The sequence below is a fragment of the Garra rufa genome, chromosome 10 (genome assembly GCF_049309525.1).
Source record: "Garra rufa chromosome 10, GarRuf1.0, whole genome shotgun sequence".
In the NCBI taxonomy this organism is placed as follows: Eukaryota; Metazoa; Chordata; class Actinopteri; order Cypriniformes; family Cyprinidae; genus Garra; species Garra rufa.
The window spans coordinates 14,969,829-14,986,647 of NC_133370.1; the positions used below are offsets into that span (position 1 = coordinate 14,969,829).

At 39.1% G+C, this 16,819-nt stretch overlaps 1 protein-coding gene across 2 annotated transcripts in view; it reads right to left on the reverse strand.

Moving 5' to 3' along the window:
* The window catches only part of skila (SKI-like proto-oncogene a), a 36,662-nt gene that overhangs the window by 13,271 nt on the left and 6,572 nt on the right, over positions 1-16,819 (reverse strand). The window lies entirely within an intron of this gene.

The following is a 16,819-nucleotide window of genomic DNA, read 5'->3' on the forward strand; positions in this document are numbered from 1 at the left end:
ATCCTCGTTTCTCCATCACCGAGACGCTAACAGTAGTGGCTGGGTGAGTGCCAGAGGAGGAAGAAACATGTTTTATCTGGAGTAAATTACAACTTCCTGCAGACTACGGGATCTCCTGTTTCCTGTAGCCTGAAGAATGAATGGCGATGTCGTCGCACAACATAAAGCAGCTGTATGGTTTTAGGGTGACATGGCAACCCCACACCTCAGCGCTAAACGCAAGAAAATGTGCGTGCAGGAGATAGGGCTGTTTTTCTTGAGGGAAGAGGAGGACTGCAGCACGAGGGAGGGGTGGGCGGCTGCCGAGGGGGGCAGGAACAATGAGCACACTGCAGTGGTGAGCCCGTCTAACCTTGACAAGCACACACACTATGTCTACCGGCCCATCTCTCCACACTTCATGGCCCAGCCAACACTCCCTCCTCAGCCGTGACACATGCAATCACGCGGCCTCCGCTCTACGTTTGCGGTCTACGATGCGAGTTCTCTCCCTCGAGAGCCAAGTATGCAATTCAAATGTTTAAAACTGGTTCAATATGGAACAGAGCACTAGCATACTGCGCAGTACACACTGTATAAAAATAGTACACACCAGGGTTGGAAATTAACGAGGGCTTGTGGCAAAAATGCCACCAAAATGAACAAAAATGTCTTATAAATTCAAGACAAGGGGGCAAAAAATGCCCCTGCACAATTAAACAATGTATTACGACTGTTGTGATTAAAATTAAATGTGAAAACAACACAGTGAAGATACAATGTAAATAAAAGATTCATTTCAAAGTTTCAGTGATTATAACGGGAGTTTTTGCATAACTTGTGCTAGACTAATGTCATAGACTTGAAGCCAGAATGTTACCTGCCCAAAACCCTGTCCCTGGAACACAAAACCAGTTATAAGTGTAAATTTTTTCCAAATTGAGATTTATACATCATCTGTTAGGATACAACAATATTTGGCCAAGATACATTTGAAAATCTGTAATCTGAGGGTGCTAAAGAAATCCAAATATTGTGAAAAATCGCCTTAAAGTTGTCCAAAGTTCTTAGCAATGCATATTTCTGACCAAAAATTAAGGTTTGATGTATTTACGGTAGGAAATGTACAATATATCTTCATGGAACATGTTCTTTACTATATCCTAATGATTTTGGCATAAAAGAAAAATGTATAAATTTGACCCATACAATGTATTTTTAGCTATTGCTACCAATAAACCTGGGTCACATATCATGTTTAATTAATCAAGTGGAGTCCATAACCACATTTATCTCATGAAATTTTGCATAATCCATTATGCAAAAAACATCATGGCAGTCCAATCAAATGAGTCATGCAAAAGATGTTAAGATAATACTTTTAATTCATTCATCATACTGAAAACAGAAGGTCAAATCGAGTGCGTTGCATTGTGGGATACAGTTAGACACAGCAGATTTTATATTAGGTCATGTGGGGATTCTGTGCGTACTGAAAATGATCATATTATGCAGAGTATATATATACACTGCAGAAACAGCAAAAGTAGTATGCCATTTTGAACATAGCCATAGAGACGCCACACACACAGCGTTTCATATTAGAGCTTCCAATCGGCTGTACCACGCAGCCTTGACGCAAGACCTTAGAGGCAAACAAACACAAAAACAAGAGGATTTATCTAGCTGGCCTGCAGCACATGGTGAGTAGTGATTGTGATAGTTGTGCGAAACCTGTGGGCGCCGTTTACTGAGAGAGTTATTGCCCTGTTCTCCTCAAGGACATGAGAAAATTACACTGGAACAGGTGTCTCATGCTCTCAAATGCACAAACACCATATATACGTGACGTGATATATAAACAAAGTGGTAAGGAAGCGCCTTCTGAGAAGGCCGTTGTAATGTACACAGTTTGTAAATGACAGTTTTCTTGAAGGTTTATTTCTCAAACCCCAAATCCTATGGATCAGGTCGTTATGAGTTCCTCTCCGCGCTCTCTTCCAGGGACGCAACACCTCAGCCGTCTCTAATCTCTTTTTAATTAGTGTGTAAAAGCCCCACGCTCACAATCATACTCTGTAACACTACGTACTTGTGCAGGGTTGACAAATGTAACTACCACAAATCCCTCACGTCTCGACATGCGTTCAGAACAATAACACACAAACACCCAGAGGACGCAAAGCCTGTTTGTCACAAAACTCTGCGAAGGACAAAGGCGGCCCACATCAGTAACGGTGGGAGTTAGCATTCCTGCAGCTCACTCATTTGAAACGTACCCCCGTCGCTCCGAACTCATCAGCGCATGCATGTTCGCACGCACACACCCCTCACTCTTTAGTACCAGAGTCTGTGCTGGATCTCTCCTGCAACCTGAGCACCAAAACTACATCCTAGATCGAAGTGAGAATGCTTTAAACCCCTGTCAAACTCACATATGCTCCCTCGAAACAGGCACAATGAGGTCACTGACACACAAACACAAATTCTACTTTGGCTCTGACAATGAATGCTGTAACGTGTGCACGCCTGACCGCATCGCTGTATTACTAACTACGGAGATCCCCTGACGAAAACAGCTATGAAAAACAACGACGTACACACACAGGTTGACAGGAAGGAGTCGTAAACACACGTAAGACCTTTGCAGTTCCCGCACGAGCACATTTTATGAGCTACGCCGTTAGTGGGGAATTACGAGCCATACGGGCTGATGATGAATCTTATCTAGGCCAGTCTCACACCATCATACAACGCAATGACCTTTGAAGGAGCGCACCGTGTGTGCTGTAGGAATGCTATTTAATGCATATGGGCTATTCGACAGAATTGGTCCAAAGTCAGAGTTGGAAACAGGTACACATTTTTAGCAATTATGCAGTTAATTCTCATATTGTATTTTCAGAAAGTTATGGAATGTTTGTCCTTTTCTCAAATTTGTCACTACCGAAACACACTAATAATAATTTAGTTAGAAGGGTTATATTGACCTATTAAGATTTTGCTTACATCTACATTCTAAATATATCAAATTCAAATTTTTAACAATATTTCAAGTGCAATTTATGAGATTTTGAATCCAATTTTCTTTATACTGAATTTAAAGTTAAGGATTCATTAGTTTGTATATACATTGATCCAAAAAATATCATAACATCTTAGTTGATAATTCAGTAGGGCTGGGCGATTTGGCCTAAAATCAAAATCTCGATTAATTGAACATTTTAACTCGATTACGATTAATGAACGATTATTTTATTTATTAATAAAATTATATTTAATTATATTTATATAATATTTATTTTTTTGCCCTCATAGTTCACTGACAAGTAGGGATGCACCGAAATGAAAATTCTTGGCCGAAACCGAAAACCGAAAAAGAGGAAACCAAGGCCGAAAACCGAAACCCCGAAAGAATTATGCCAATTATTAGTACCATTCCTTTTATGGCTATGACTGTGTACTAATCTTACTAGAATCAAGGCATTGCAATTGCATACATTAATATTAAAGTTTCAAAGAATAAATCAATTATATTAATTTAAACAATTATTATCAATCAAGTATTTTATTACTTGACACATACATATTTTTTACTGCCTTTGTTTAAATTGTTTAATCGTTTACATTTTTATAACATTATCTTCTGGATCCATCACATCATAGACTGTAAAAAAAATTCACATTTACAAGTCTACGCGTTTCTCTTCCAGCAGGAGGCGCTGTCAGACTGGTATACAAAGCAGCGCAACAAATGACTTTGAAACGTGCAGCGCTCAGATTTATTCAATGGATAGCCTTTTGAAGTTTCATCATTTCTTGTCTTTCAGTCCCCACATTTAACACCTGAAATCATAATTAATACTTTCTTAACCCCTAATAACAGTGCAGTTTTCAATTAAAATTAAGAGCTTTATTTCAAGAACCGATTTTCTGAAACAAACCTTGCACAATATACGTTTCTTTTTATACGTTTCCCACCATCTTCAGGGCACAAGGAAAATATTAGGGGACTAAATTAATATCAGCATGTGAAGTATAATCGTCTCTCATTGTCTCTGAGAGAATGCACGTCAGATGCTGAAAATCCGTTTTCACTTTCATTTTAACATTGCGCAGTTTTCACGTTGCTTGTGTGATATCCATTGGCTCACCTCCATGGTTTAAAACATAAATATTAATAAAAATACAGTATGAAAAGACATATCTTTAAAATATTGTGACGTAACACCAACGTCGTAAAGCTAATGTTTTTCACTCACTGAAAGCTACATCTTGTCTCGATCTCTGCTCTTATCACTGCACGCACGACTGCAGACACAACCCCTCTGGAAATTTCGGCAAAACAAGTTTTGCAAATCGCTATCCGTGGGTCTTTCCATACGTCCACACCGCAGACGTGTTGCTTCAGACAAGCACGTGCAGGCTGTGGTTTCTGTTTGTGTCAACATACTGTTTCGGCCGTGTTGTTTCGGTGATAAAAGTCTTTCGGCCGAAAACCTAAAATGCACTTTCAAAGTAGAAAATAAGCACTGTCTTCTAAACAAAATTACTCTTGTATATCGTGTAAATTTTTTAAGCTCTCCATGGACATGTCGGCGGAATAACGTAATGTAACGGAGCGGGGTCACGTGACTCCACACGCGGTACTGTTTTTAAAGGGAAAGTAATCGAAATAATCGACCTGGAAACATTTGATCGATTATAGGTTCTGAATGTCGATTTCGATTATTTTTCGATTAATCGCCCAGCCCTATAATTCAGTATACTTTATTTTTGACAAAACATCCCATGTTTTAGTAGTGACTACACATTTTTGGTAGTGACAGTAATGCTTTGATAGCAAAACACTACTAAAACAATACTAAAATACAAAGAAATTGCATGTGTATTAAAATTTTGTTTACTTCCCCCAAATATGAGGACCGTGTGTTCCCTTTAGTCACTACCGAAACAATGATGACACATTTCGTCGTGACTGTTCCGGTAGTGACAAATTTATGGGATAACACTGAAAAAACAAAGATGTTTTGACTCAATCACAGTTCTGAACAGTTGTACACATATAAAAACGAAATGTTATGGAATAACTTAAAAAAGTGTGCTTAACTGCAGAAAAAGGTGTTCGGTAGTGGCATTCCTTAAAGTTACACACACATTTTTCAGACTTTTGAACACATTTACCTCAAAATGATGGGACCTATTTACTCAGGAATATTTCCTGATCATAAATGTAGGGGTTTAGTTAAAATCAGTCACAGCCAATGGACTAAACATGTGTTTCGGTAGTGACATGAAAAATGCCATTTTTTTAAACAAAGTTCATAGTTTACAAAAATAAATAAATAAATAAATTTATTGAACTTTTTAAAAGATTTAAAAAGATACTTTTAAAAACAACAATGGAAAAAAACAAAAATTATTTTAATATTTTCATAAGTTGAAATTTAGGGGTTCGGGACAGCCACCTCCTAATTGAAAGTACCCAATAAATAATGATTTTAAACATATTAAGCTTATTAACATATTAAATATGATTGTGGGTTTCAATAGATAATAGAAGGATCTTAGTAAACATCTAAGATTTGAATACTTAATAATTGTTTGAATACTTAAATGTTTTTTCGGTTGTGACAGAGACACCGATTCTGTAGAATGGCCCAAATCTGTCCTTATACACGTGGATAAAATTTAATTTATGTGACACTGAGTGTGTGTAGACTCGCGAGTAGCTTTTTCATTATAAGCACCTCACACACACACAGTTTAGCACAATTCGTGTGAAAGGCGGCACACGAGGGTGATTGTGCGTCCATCTGTTGCAGTTCTGGCAGAGGGTACGTATAAAGCAAAATGCAGTGCAAACGAGCAGTTTTCAGTCACAAACACACAGAGGGCTGCTAGGGCCCCTCACTGTACCCCCTACACAGATCTCCTATTCACACATCATTAGCACTGCAGGAAAAAAAAAACGAAAGAGGACATGTGTGAGCCGGGTGCATGGCGGATAAATGTAGGTTGATTTAGGAAAAGCATGCAAAACATTTATCTTCAAACAATGGCTGTTTTCAAAACAGGAGACTAGAATTATACATTCTATATATTATTTCAAACAGATGTATGTTATGATGGTGTCCCATGACCTCATTACACTACATGTTTAAAGAGACAGATCACCAAAAAATGAAAATTTTGCGCAAAAAAATAGCAGATTTTTTTTTTATTTTTGAGTGAATTATTCTTTTAGTCTAGCTGTCAGGTGTTTGTTTTGCATTTGTGATTCAAGCGTGTGTAGAAATGTCACATCAACTAATGAGTCACGAAAATCATTGAGGATATTACTTCCGTTTCATTCGTCACACTGGAAATGTGTTGTGCACTGCATTGTGGGATTCAGCTCAGTACGCTCTGTGGTATACTGATGAGGCATCTTTTCCATGTGGGCTGGACTTTGGACAAAAGTAGGCCAACTTGATGCGGGCCCAGGAGATAAAACAGAGGAAGAGATGGAACCAAAGAGAGATCTAAAATGGTGACAATTTCTGTTTTTCTTTACCAGTGACTGTAAAATATTATATTGCATCCTTGTTAACGTCAAGCCCTTTGTAGGTCTTCACTGAAGTAAAAAAAGAAAACTGAAAGCGATACAACAAAAATCATCATAAGCACATGTTTAATGTTTCATATGTAGATAGACTATAATTTAAATTAATTAATACTTTTATTCAGAAAGTATTAAATAAAATAAAGTAATTGCTGCTGAAAATTCAGCTTTGCCATCTCAGGAATAAATTAATATTTATATTTTAAATTTAAATTTATATTTTTTCTATATTTTAAATATGATCTAAATTAGAATTTAAATTTTAATACTAATTTTAATATATTTAAAATATATTAAAAAAAGAAAAACAACAATATTTCACAATATAACTATTTTTACTGTACTTTTGATCAAACAAATGCAGCCTTGGTGAGCATAAGAGACTTAAAAAACAAAAAACCTACCAACTCAACTTTTGGCCATGCAGTGTGTTAAACACTTAAATGTGATACAAATACTAACATTCCATGGATATTTTTCATGCAACACAAGCAGATGAATTTAAATGTGAATTCATTCATATGTAAATTGTTCTAGTTAAGCAAGAATTCAAGAATACAATTTACACAAATAATTTTTCCCCACTCACTTTTCTTGAATAAGACCCCATGTGTGTACAGAACAGAGAGAATCACTCCCAAACTTGTGAATAAATCCAGCAACATTTTGACTTCTCCCAACTGTGAACAAGCCGTCACGTAAATCATTCAGTAGTGAAAGCTGACCTGGAAGTGCTCACGGCCAGACTGGTTTTGCACACACAAAAGTAAACACGCATTCCTGACATTACCTGTGACGCCTATATGCACACTAGAGTGCTAAAGTCCACGTCCTACAAAAACACACTAAAACAACCCAAACATTCATAATCAAACCAAAACACTTGCGCAAAAACCCCGAGCAAACAACACACCTCTAAATATCAATCCGCACACACGCACGGGGATCAAACACACAGGCTCAGACGTGCTCATTCCTGAGAGGATTTGGCTGGCAGCCTGGGGCAAATTTTTTTAAGGGAAGAGGGAGGGAGGCGAACATTCCGTCTAGACGCGGTCATTAATAGTGCACAGTCTGCCTGTCTGTCCCGACAGCCGTCTACACACATCCACTGTTTAATCTACAACATGCGACCTGATAAGAACCACACACACACACACACACACACACACACACACACACACACACACACACACAGGCCAAGTTATTCGCTCACATACTCGCGCGGGCAAAACTAACATATTGTGCCGGTGATCGCGGATCGGCTTGGAAGGTTGAGAGCCGTAAACACACAGAGGAACGGTCTCTCCCCTCTGCCGCTCTCAGATTTCACACAGTGGAACAGAGCTCTGCCTGTTCCCTTCCCTACACATGGGCGGCTTTAAATAGGCCTATGAATGGGAGATCTGTATGCGCGCGTGTTAGAACTGAGTACTCTCAAGTGTGCGTCGGTGAAAAGCAGTAACCGCATAAGCCTCCCATGGCGCGGCCGCGCTAGGCTAACACGCACACACGTACTCACGCATGCACAAAGACATTGGCAGACGCCGTCTCGATGGAGATGAGTCTTTGAGGTGTGTGTTCTCTGGGCTGTGGCACCCTACGGCTCATTTCAGAGGCTGCTGTCAGGGCTCAACCAGACTCTGACGTTGGAAACGCCCCACGATGCTCTCTGTAGGACGCAAGGGGGGCAGAATGTGACCTTCCTCACTCAGCAGGACCCACACAGAGTCTGTGAGAGCTGTGGTCAAAGGGGCAAAAACACAAGAGGACAAAACACCAACATCTGGATGTTCGCGTGGGCAGCTGTGAACCTCTGTGCTTTTTTACAAAGGGGGTCACACAGGCCAACCTTGGATCCATTTTGACTAGCTAAGGGAGTTTCTGACTTGATCTGCAGTTTTTGTACTGACACCAATGAAAAATGTACAGTTGAGTTCAAAAGCTGATTCCTCTTTCAGAATCTGCAAAATGTTCATTTTACTAAAATAAGATAAAAATGCATGTTATTGTTTATTTAGTACTGACCTGAATAAGATATTTCACATAAAACATGTTTACATACAGTCCACAAGAGAAAAAAATAGTTGAATTTATAAATATTACGCCGTTCAAAAGTTTACATCCCCTTGATTCTTAATACTGCATTGATACCTGAATGATCCACAGATGTGGGGTTTTTTAGTGATAGTTTTTCTTGAGTCCCTCATTTGTCCTGAACAGTTGAACTGCCTGCTGTTCTTCATAAAAATTCTTCAGGTCCCACAAATTCTTAGGTTTTCCAGCATTTTTGTGTATTTGTACCCTTTCCAACAATGACTGTATGATTTTGAGATCCATCTTTTCACACTGAGGACAGCTGAGGGACTCATATGTAACTATTACGGAATGTTCAAACACTCACTGATGCATTAAGAGGTGGGGGTAAAAACTTTTGGAGACGAGTACATTAGGGTTGTGCCGATAGACGATAGTATCGTGTATCGACGATAGTCAAAGATATCGCCTGTTACTGATGCCTTTGACGATAGTAAGACGATTATTATTATTATTATTATTATTATGCGTCAAAAAGGCACCTAACTTTAGCGATGCAGCGCGGAGAGTCGGTTCTAGGATGCCTTAGAAACTTGCAGCGGTATAAACGTGCAGTGAAAATGGGTAAGAGATTTATTCATCATACAGTGTACATAGATGAAGTGTAGACAGTCATTAGGATAACAGAGGTAGTAAAATGTGGTTTAGGCTGAATTAAATACGATATATGAGAATCTGTCTGTATATAGTAAACATAACCATTCACCTCAGTAACATCTGTATGCCTTAACTAGAATTACGATGCGATAAAATGGCGCTAAACATATGCACGTGAATTACACGGGCACCGTTTCTCCACAATCAATATGAACTGAACTACAACATGAACTGATGACAACAATCAGACATACAGCGGTAACATTATCGAAATATGACGGGTATAGAAAGATACATTAATTTACATTCACGCACGCACATTTACCGCTCCCTGAAGATAGCAGAGAATTAAACCGAAAGCAAACTTGAACCGTTCAAGTTTGCTTTCGGTTTCATTCTCTGCTATCTTGAACCTATCCAACAGAACTACCGTCAGCGCTCTGTACACGCACAACTTAGTCACATGCACTACCCTTACAAAACGAATAAGGAATTTATTACATAGTGACATATTTACATATCATTAAATAAATTAGCACGATAGTATTGTGTATCGGCGATCTCACAGGCTGACGATATGAAAATTGCACCTGCAAGAAAATTGCACTGACTAATCTAGGCTAATTATAGTTATTAGGTCAAATTATTTGATGACATCTGTTGGTTAGACAGACTAGTCAACCAACTGGTTATGGAAAAATCTGACTGATACCTGATATCTGATAGATATTCAAAGCATGCAGACAACCCAAATATTACATTAGGTGTGTGTGAGAGAGAGAGGGAGCCGGCGGTCTCTATAGGTGCATGTCATTAAACCCTGTGTATGGCACAGGAGAATCACCAACATGGCAGCTTGACACACAAAACTGGCAGTGCATTTCACTTCTGCCAGCTCCAACAGCCCCAGAGAGAAAGACAGACAGACAGACACAGAGCGCGGGAGAAAGCGAGCAACTGCCCACCCACAGAGAGTTCAGTCTCATACACCGAGTCTGAGCTACAGACAGCACGCACACACACACACACACACACACACACACACACACACACACACACACACACAATTTCACTCTACACAAGGCGGCTCATGCATTTTGCATGGCAGAGCCTGTTAGGGGCCACAGTGACTGGCTTTGCATAGAGAAAAGGAGTTGGGGGAAAAAAAAAGAGAGCAGTGTCCTACCCATCCCTACAAGAGGAAGCTGTCAGCACACATCCACACAACTACCAGCGTACATAAACACTCACGTACTATCAATCAATCATTCTCATATAAAGCAGGAGATAAAGGACAGGAGCAAGACAACGTCACACACAGGGTGTCAGGCGTACATTTTAAGCAAATAAATAAACAAACATACGCCTTTACACACAAAATAGTGCTGCTGACAACCCTCAACACTCTTTGCAATGCAAAATATTTCCCTCAAAAACTACCATTATAGATTAACCTCATGGCTAACATATGTGACCCTGGACCACAAAACCAGTCATAAGGTTAAATTTTACAAAACTGAGATGTATACATCATATGTATACATATGATGTATACATACTCAATAAATAAGCTTTCTATTGATGTATGGTTTGTAATGATAGGACAATATTTGGTCGAGATACATCAATTTGAATATCAGGAATCTGAGGGTGCAAAAAAAATCTAAATACTGAGAAAATCACCTTTAAAGTTGTCCAAATTAGGTTCTTAACAATGCATATTACTAATCAAAAATTACATTTTGATATATTTACAGTAGGAATTTTACAAAGAATCATCATGGAACATGATCTTTACTTAATTTCCTAATGATTTTTGGCATAAAAGAAAAATCAATAATTTTGACCCATACAATGTATTTTTGGCTATTGCTACAAATATACCCCAGCGACTTAAGACTGGTTTTGTGGTCCAGGGTCACATATGTGGACCAACCTGGTCTGTAAGATTTATTTGTTTTATGCTCAACAAGGCTCTTTTTTTAATCAAAAATAGAGCAAAAAAAGTAACATTGTCAAACAGTATTATGATTTTCTATTGTAATATATTTTAAAAAATCATTTTTATTCCTGTAATAGCAAAACAGAATTTCAGTCTTCAGAGTCACATGATCCTTCAGAAATCATTCCAATATGCTGATTTGGTACTCAAGAAACAATTTATTATTATTATTATTATTATTATTATTATTATTAGTGTTGAAAAGAGTTGTAACGGTTAATATTTTTCAGGATTCAAAAGAACAGAAATAGATTTGAAATAGAAAATGGTCACTTTTGGTCAATTTAATGCATCCTTGCTGAATAGAAGCATTAATTTCTTACTGACCCAAAACTATTGAAGTAGTGTATACTTTAAAAGTTAGAATCGTACTCTATTCAAGCACTCAAATACTGATGCAAATGCTTAGCCAAAACGTTGTGAACATGCGGTTCCACTGCACAGCTTGATGTGCGTTCTTCCATTACAAACCTCAGTACTCAAGGGGATGATACAGTTGCTTTTAAATGTCTGTGCTATTAAAGGAATATTCTGGGTTCAATACAAGTTGATAGTATCTATTTTGTGTCAAGCGCAATCACAAAATTTTTTAAAACTTTAAAAAATAAAAAATATAAAAAGCAAAGATCTGGCTCACAATGAGGCACTTACAGCAAAAATAGAAGGGCTAATATGTACATTTTACGTACCTGTGGGAACATATCACTGCATTTTCCAACATAAGCTCTAGAGGCGGTAATACAGCTAACACTTGTAATCATTTTCATACACAGTTATGATATATTTCGCTTTCCTGGCCTAACAAGCTTCCTCAGTAGCTCAGATGGAAGGGAATTAGACTTTGGATGCAGAAATCCTTGGGTACGAATCCCGTGAAAAACATGACTCGCGGTGAAAGAGCTGAAAGATCGAAAAACAAGCTAAAACAGCATGCTTGTGACTGCGTTTCACATTCGGTTTTGTTTATACTATCAGGTAGGTTTAGGTGTAGTACAGATGGTACGTTACTTTAAAACGTCACATTAGCATTACAGCGTCACTCAATGGACATTTCAACTTAGAACTGCCGTGACAAAACAATGTCAGAACCAACATCACATAAAACGTGCAATATGTACATTCATCGTTTCCAGGGGAAAAAATTGGAATACTTTAAGCACCACTCATTTCACATTTCACATCAAATGTGTCACAAAATGTACATGGCAGTACGTATTTCGCGTCCTACAGATAATAAACTAAAACTAGTCCTATTCATTTCCAGTGTAAGTGCCTGCAGAAAAATTATCTTCAAACTGACGCTTCGTCACAGCCTGAAAACTTAGTGTTTTGAATAAAAAAAAATCATGATTACTCGATTCCCAAGTCTGCCATCGCATTAAAGAGCTGAAACGTGCTAAAACGAGACATAAATAGAGACTGATGTATGTCAGACGCCTGGGACTGCTTTCTGGGATCGATAGAGAGGATGTCTCGCATTAGAGATCAATAATTACTGGACAGATGGACAGTCAATCAAAGCAATGACATGTCATACAAACATCTTTTGTTTTGCCTGTACAGAAAGCTAAATGCGTTCAGACTCTAATTTGCGCTGCTCTCCAGAGAGACACGAACGTACAGGCTGGTGCTGTTGTTCAGGTTGAGGAGTCCCCCAGCTTGATGCAAGCTTGGAACAGACTGTCCTCATAGAGCCAGGAGAGCAGAGAGAGTCTACGTTTAGAGCCTCCGCAGGGAGAGAAGGGAAGAGATGAGAGGGGAGGGGACAGCCAGCCCCTCACTCACGTTTTTTTGATGCTTTGGGAAACACAGGCTCAAGTGGGAGGAGAAAGAAGGACAGATTTACAGAACAGGTAATGTATGCCGCATGTAGCGTATCCCGGCGCATTAATCACAAGCCGGTGGCGTTGTGCGTGCATCTCCAAAGCTGTCTGCAGAACGACACATCTTCCTTTGGGATGAGCTTAGCGTGAAGAAACAAGAGCACTGCAGTAATAGGAGGAAAATATGCAGTCTAATGAGATTGTGGTGAACCGGGGGTCGAAAACAGCAGTTTCACACAAAAAAATGCCTCACAAGCATAGATGAGGGTAACTGCAGGAAGCATCTTCATGACCTATTTTTTGGCAACTTCCCTGATGAAGCCAGACAACCATTGCATTCCATTTAAAGGGTGTCCACAGACCACAGTGAGAGCACATAATCGCAGTGCTCTCAATGTTTTGTGATGGGACATTAAGATGAATCACTAGCCAGCACAGTCAGACGGTCTTATCTGGAGCAGAGGGACATTGGCTCCTCTCGTGTCCCTGTTAGGACTTGAGAACGAACTCCTACTTTGTCCCTGTTAGTGGAAGACTAAGACTGCTGATTTTGCAAAGAGCAGGGAGAGGAGTACATCATCAGATAAAGTTATAGTAGATCTATAGCAGTCAGAGAGGAAGCAGAAAAAGAGAGGGGGAAAATATTATATTACACATTATGTCTATATATGGCTTTGGCAGTCGGTAGGAATGAAATGGAACATATAATGTAAATCAATGGTGTTTTGAAGAATGTGCAGATGTCAAGTCTGCTTTATGTACTACTACTTCCTTTTCAACAGGACTATGGGCCTAATTAAAGACTGATCCAGAACTTTCTACATAAGCAGACACTCCATGCACCACATAAATAAAAGATTCTCAGGGTCCTATGAGAAGTTCAATTGAATTTTTGGTTAAATTAAAAAATATTAATCAAAAATCATGTCTAAATAATTGAAATCATTAAAACGTACACAATTTTACAGTCATTTATTAAAAGTTGATTTACTGAACAAAAAATAAATTTTTAAGGCCCTATGAAATCCTTTTTTTTTTTCCTGCATCTCAAACAACAGAGAAAGGTGCCCGCAATGGCAAGGTCATGGGATCGATGCCCACGGACACGCATGATAAAATGTATACCTTAAATGTAATGTGAGTCATTATGGATAAAAGCGTCTACCAAGTGCACTAATACAAAGAAATGAATTCGAAGTACAATCAACATTTTTTTTGCTTCATTCACCACCTTGCATGATTTTTTTGAGCTTCTACCAATGCCGTAGCCATGAAAAAAATACATGCAATGCTGCCAAAATTAAGTGCTGATATGACAAAATATCATCATATCAACAGCAGGCATTGCTCTTGTCTTCTGAATGCATGAGATTTCTCTAACTAAAAAGTGACGCCAATGCTTTCCATGGCAGTTGAACCACCTGGCTGAATAGCTGAGCATGTCTTGACGAATTTGGGTTAGCCGCAGTCTGCGCCGTCCCAGGGCTGTTCTGGCTGCTGGCTCATCTCCAGGGACTTGGCGAAAGACCGGTACAACAATATTCCCAGCTTGAGCACAAAGAGCAGGGCCCCCAATCTGCCCACAGCGTCCGAATGTTGAGCCAACAGGGAGGAGTATGTTGTCTTAACGGCCAACAGGAACTCTGGGCTTTATATAAATAGGACAGATTGCCAAATCACAGAGTGTGCGCTTTTTCGGGGGGCTTTAGGGTTAGTTAGTGATTTGTTTGTGCATAAGGACAAACAGTTGGAAATAACTGAACGGAGTTTGGAGTGTGTGACCGCCTGAGCACATGGACCGCCAGGAATCACGATGAAGGTGAATGCTTCACCATGAATAGAGAGTAAAAGTTGCTGAAGCCGGGCACTGCCAACATGTCCTGAACTGAACCATACATCCTGATCTCTTTCTTCTCTTTTTTTTAATACACCAAACTATTATTAGTACCTTTATCTAACATCTCTCATCATGTTTGTGGCAAATGTCATTTAGCTTTTTTATTGAAGGGAAAAAACTGGACCTGGTTAGGACATGTGTAAATCAATCTCACTCTTCTTCAGCCTGTCTCTTTCTCTCTTCTACACACAGTTACTGTCTGACTGAATTCATCCACTCCAGCCAGATCAATAGTTCTCCTCAATCGCTCTCTCTCTCCCCCATAAACATACACTCACTGCCCTCCGTTCCCCTTATGTAAACAGAGACTGATTAGGTCATTCCGCAGCTTATTTTGAGGGCCTGAGTTGCATCCACTGGAGTCTCTGATATTTACACTGGAGCAAACCCTGAGCTCAACACCCTCGATCAAACACACGAAACCCTGAGACTCCACCACCTCTGACCTTTCACTACCCTTCTATCTCTCACCAAACACAGGCGGCATGAAGATAAAGTTCCCAAGATACAATGACGTGCTCTGCAGATTGCTGAAAATGCCATGTTTGGAGAGATCATGCAGAAAATGCTGTCACATTTACCAGTGCTTGGCAAAATTTACTAGGTAAAATTTGGCAATTTCAATAGAAATCGTTGCAATCAGGAGTTTCACACGAGGGTGGAAAATTTCCCCACTGGCCTTTAACTCGTGTTCAAGTTGGTCGCAAGAAATTCACCACACTGACCAGAACAGAAAGCTGCAGGGTTTAAAAGCTCTTCTGTGTGAGCAGATCAAGTAACTATTGATGACAGACAGTGGACCTTTTTTGCCTGTGAAATTTTGCTAATGTGACTCCACCTTAGTGCTGCAAAATGCTGACTGAGGTGGAGAGAATGAGAATATATTAGCGGCAAATCTATTAAAAAAAAAAAAAAAAAGTTAATAGTGTTTTTAAGACATCATCAAATCGACACTGGACTGAATGAAATTATTGCTGATTATTGCTGCTCAAAATGGTCAACGGTTGTCATGTTTTGGGCTGTGCTAATCGGTCGGACCAGGAAAAACATTTGGAGTACTATAGACTGCTAAAGGTTATAATAAATCAAGCAGAAGAGTGCAAAAAATGTCTGAGGAACAAAATGTGTTTGTGGTTGGCCAAACTGAACCAGGATTTCCAGGGGAAGAATCTTGACAACATTTACTTTTTATAATTTCCAGTCAGGTAGGTGAAATATTAGACTAATATCTTAATTAATACTGCTTGTACGTATCTTTACCACCTATTGACTTTGTTTTGTCAAAATATTGCACCCTTTCCTGCTTAGAAAGTCCTTCTCTTTATGAATTAACAGCTTCCACATGTTTTAGACCGCATAAGTTAGCAAAATAACATATTCAGTATTACATTAAACATGCAATATGGCCACGCATCTGGGTAACTGACCAAACCTTGACATAAGTGCAAACCCTCTATATTGAGTACCTTACATTTTAGACACAAAACAGCCTAAACAACAAGACTAAATGGAAACAGCAAAGCAAAAACCACAGGAAAAATAAAGAGAGAGAGAGAGAAAAGTCTGACGAGGTACGTCACAGATGAGGTTTGTGGTCGAGGTACAGGGCGAGAGAACAGAACACAGTCAGACAGGAAAATGACAGCTTTTCTCTCACAGATAGAAAAAGGAAGGAAAGAAATACAGAAAGTGGAAATAAGAGAGCGAGATAGTGGAGAATTGGTGTCCGTTCCTGTGGTGCATGAACTCACTGATTTCACAATTACAAAGGGGAAGACAGAGAGACACAAACACAGAGAGAGAGAGAGAGAGAGAGAGGC